Source organism: Octodon degus, unplaced genomic scaffold (assembly GCF_000260255.1).
Source record: "Octodon degus isolate 3935 unplaced genomic scaffold, OctDeg1.0 scaffold00094, whole genome shotgun sequence".
Lineage (NCBI taxonomy): Eukaryota > Metazoa > Chordata > Mammalia > Rodentia > Octodontidae > Octodon > Octodon degus.
This window is the reverse complement of record NW_004524670.1, coordinates 3,537,288-3,541,936: the sequence shown is the minus strand read 5'-3', so window position 1 is coordinate 3,541,936 and position 4,649 is coordinate 3,537,288. Positions and strand designations below refer to the sequence as shown.

Here is a 4,649-nt window from a genome sequence, read left to right as displayed (position 1 = left end):
CTCTACAGTATATAAAGGAAAACAAAACAGTGAGAAATTGGGCTGATTTATTTTAAACAACCAAGACCTGGGATAAACGTTAACTAACAGATGTTGTCATTTTGGTTACGTGAACTTGTACAGATCATGGCACCCATCTGATCCTCAGTTTCCTCATCTTAAACTTACCAGCATAATATGTAGCTATTAGATGTCTACAAGATCCACAAAGGACCATTCCTTACAGGTGATACAAAAACTCCTGAAATGTTTTACAAGTGTTACAAATTATATTAATACAGAGGAGCCACATAAAACTTTTTGCACTGTTTTGGATCTGTCCTGGATTTTTTTTTTTTTTTGTATACAACTTTAAATGTAATACATTTTTCAAGCTTTTGTGCAAGTGTGTCTGTAAATGGGAAAAGTACGAATAGTAGACTTGCCTTACATAATGTCAAAAGGATGTTTCAAATCTATTTGATCTTTCTGGTACCAAACATTTGTCTGGCTGTTGCCTGCCACCTTCATTCCTTCACTCCTACTCCCTCTTCTCCGTCCCACCACCTTTCTTATTTTTCCTGTTTTCTCTCTACGCTCCCCCCTGCCTCCTTTCCTATTGCCAACAAACACCCAGAGTATCTCTTTGGCTCAGTACTGAGAAAGCAAAGATAGGTAGATGCTCTAAGTTCAAAGGACAGATAGAGGAAACTGCAAAAATTGTTTAAGGGAGATTATGACAAGCATTTGTTCAAGCTACAATGTGTTGTAAGGAGAGGAGTGGCCAATTATTTGGGGGTAATTAGTAAAATTTTGATTCTGGAGGAGAAATAATTTATATCTGAAGAGAGTATAAAATTTTTCACTAAGGTGATAATGCAGTGATGGAGAAAAAAGCAGAGGGAACACAAGGCAGCTGGAATAACACAGACAAAAACAGAGGGTGATCTAGCCCACGACATGCTGCAGTGTACTGAGTCGAAGCTGGGCAGCCCCAAATCTGTTCTTGTCTTCAGTTAGAAAAGATACTCAATTTGAGAAACAGACCATTCATACAGTGCAGAATGCACGTTTTTATTTCTGTTTTATAAACTTTTAAATTATGAAATTACTATGATTTATTGTAGGAATTTATAAAATCTAAAGTGTTTATGAAAAAAATCAGGAGACATGCAGTGATAGCATTCTAGCATACAGAAACATTTTATATACAATTAAGCATACACATTATATGCTTTTTCAGACCTGTAGTGCATTTATGAATATAACTGCTCAAGACCAAGATGTGGTTGGGGGTGTGACCTACATGCTTTACTGAATTATAAGTCCCAGGACAGACTTGCCTTTTGCATGTTTGTGCTCAGCAGAATACCATTTCCTAAGATAATAGTATGGTCAAAATAGCTACAGTTTTTGATAGATCCTTTTTTTTTAATTTTTTTAAAATTTATTTATTTATTTATTTTTTTGTGGAACCAGGGATCGAACTCAGGCCCTTGTGCTTGCCAGGCAAGCGCTCATTCCACTGAGCCGTCTCCCCGGCCCCAGATCCTCTTTTTTAAAAGAGGAGAGAAACATAAAATTCTTCCCACGCAACTCACATTTAAAAATATAGGTTAGGGCTGATCGCCTGGCCGCTTCGTTAGGCTCGGCATTGCGGCTCGTGGGCGGAGGTCTTGGTTGCCTCGGGCGGAGTGAAATTGCGGGCAAACCTCACCGCGAAGATGGAGGGCCCTTTGTCTGTGTTCGGGACCGCAGCACCGGGGAAGCGATCCGCTCCCAGAACGGATGTAACCATTATTAACGATGGTGCCACCATCCTGAAGTTACTGGAGGTAGAACATCCTGCAGCCAAAGTTCTTTGTGAGCTGGTGGATCTACAAGACAAAGAAGTAGGAGATGGAACGACCTCAGTGGTTATCATTGCAGCAGAACTTCTGAAAAATGCAGACGAGCTTGTCAAACAGAAAATTCATCCCACATCAGTTATTAGTGGCTATCGGCTTGCTTGCAAGGAAGCAGTGCGCTATATCAGTGAAAACCTAATTATTAACACAGATGAACTTGGAAGAGATTGCCTGATTAATGCTGCTAAGACGTCCATGTCTTCCAAAATTATTGGAGTAAATGGTGATTTCTTTTCCAATATGGTAGTGAATGCTGTACTTGCTGTTAAGTACACTGATGCACGAGGCCAGCCTCGCTACCCGGTCAACTCTGTTAATGATCTGAAAGCCCACGGGAGGAGTCAGACAGAAAGCATGCTGATCAGTGGCTATGCACTCAACTGTGTGGTGGGATCTCAGGGCATGCCCAAGAGAATAGTTAACGCAAAAATTGCTTGCCTTGACTTCAGCCTGCAAAAAACAAAAATGAAGCTTGGTGTTCAGGTGGTTATTACAGACCCTGAGAAACTGGACCAGATCAGGCAGAGAGAATCAGATATCACAAAGGAGAGGATTCAGAAGATTCTGGCAACCGGGGCCAATGTGATTCTAACCACTGGTGGGATTGATGACATGTGTCTGAAGTATTTGGTGGAGGCGGGTGCTATGACAGTTAGAAGAGTCTTAAAAAGGGACCTGAAACACATTGCTAAAGCTTCTGGAGCAACTGTTCTATCAACATTGGCCAATTTGGAAGGTGAAGAAATTTTCGAAGCTACGATGTTGGGACAAGCAGAAGAAGTGGTGCAGGAGAGAATCTGTGACGATGAACTGATCTCGATCAAAAACACGAAGGCGCGGACATCCGCATCAATTATCTTACGTGGAGCCAGTGATTTCATGTGTGATGAGATGGAGCGCTCTTTACATGACGCACTCTGCGTGGTGAAGAGAGTTTTGGAGTCCAAGTCGGTGGTTCCCGGTGGGGGTGAGGTGGAAGCCGCCCTCTCCATCTACCTTGAAAACTACGCCACCAGCGTGGGATCTCGGGAACAGCTTGCTATCGCGGAGTTTGCGAGATCCCTTCTTGTCATTCCCAACACGCTGGCGGTGAATGCTGCCCAGGACTCCACAGATCTGGTTGCAAAGTTAAGAGCGTTTCATAATGAGGCCCAAGTTAACCTGGAGCATAAAAATCTAAAATGGATTGGCCTGGATTTGATCAATGGTAAGCCAAGAGACAACAAACAAGCAGGGGTGTTTGAACCAACCATTGTTACAGTGAAGAGCTTGAAATTTGCGACAGAAGCTGCAATTACCATTCTCGGAATTGATTATGTGATTAAGTTACACCCAGAAAGGAAAGAAGATAAACGTGGAGGCTATGAGGATGCTGTTCATTCTGGAGCCTTGAATGACTGACGTGATTTTGCTTTCATTTAATTTATAATGATTTTAGACGTAATGTCTTGTGGCTTGAGTATCACACATTAAAGTACAGCAAGCTGACCCAAAAAATAAATAAATAAAATAAATAAAAAATAAAAATATAGGTTAGGGTATATATCTCTTTATACATGTGGTAGAAGAGACTGGCATAACCATGACAATTAATATATATATTTTCCTTTTATATTGAAGCACAAACTGTACTTTTACTTATTAAAACAGAATAGCACTTATTCTTTATTAAACACTGATTATTGATAGACACTATTCTTTCAACATCTCATCCTGAATATAATTTTGTTCTCCCTATTTAATGATGGAAAAACGGATGCTTACAGAGATTAACTAATTTGCCCAAAGTTACAAATCTAATAAATAGCAAATTGAGTTTGAACTCAAGGGGACTGTGATAATCATTGTTGATTCAAAGAAAGACCACAATTTATTCTCTATTGTCCTCTTAATGTACATTTAGAGAAATATAAAAAGATGTTTCAATAGTAGTTATCTCCATGTGGTCGCATTTGGTGACAGATCTTAATTATTCCTTACTATTAAAACAAGTAAAACTTGATAGTGGAACTTGATAGTGGTTCTGCCCCTTGCTAAGAGCTTGAAGCTGTGTAAATAACATAACCTATTTAGATTTTTCATTTTTTTTAAAACGTTGCCTTATCTGGAAATTGAGGAAGTTGAACTAACCTTCTAGGGATCTGTTTCTGTTCTGATATTCTGTTGCTGTGAGACCCAACAGGTGGAAGAATGTGCTTTTCTGAATAGAATGTTTCATTCAGAGGAATTACAGAATATTAAGGCTAAAGTTCATGTTTGTATAATACTGTCTCCAGGAATACATTTCAAAATACAATTTTGTCTAGTAAACACCAATATAATCTCAGAGGAACAACTAGAGAAACCAAAGGGAATAATTTTGGATAAATTGCATGCCAGAAAAACCATTTTGCTAAGAAGCAGAGAGAGTTGTAGTCTAACCTTTCCTCCCTACGGGAGCAGCGAGAGGTTTCCATTTTCAAAATTCCCAGTTTCAACCTCCTGTAGAATAAACTCGTTTCCTGCTGTGAAGCACAGAGAGCTGGGAAGTTTCTTTCCTGCCGTATTATCATGGTTCATAATGTTGATGAGGAGTGCGTCTAACAGGCATCAGAGTGCTGCACTGAATTTTACAAAAAAAATGAATGCCAGGAGGTTATAAGTGTACTTATACAGTAAAAGAAAATATATAACTTCTTTTAGAATGAGAAAGTGTGAAAAACAGAAATTCTGACTCACAGCTAGATTCTAAATTGGTAATAGGTAGTGAATTTGAGGAAGTTT

General features: G+C 39.3%; 1 pseudogene; it reads left to right on the top strand.

The window, feature by feature from the left end:
• The first annotated feature begins 1,607 nt into the window (after positions 1–1,607).
• LOC101587723 lies at positions 1,608–3,287 on the top strand (annotated as a pseudogene).
• Positions 3,288–4,649: the final 1,362 nt, after the last annotated feature.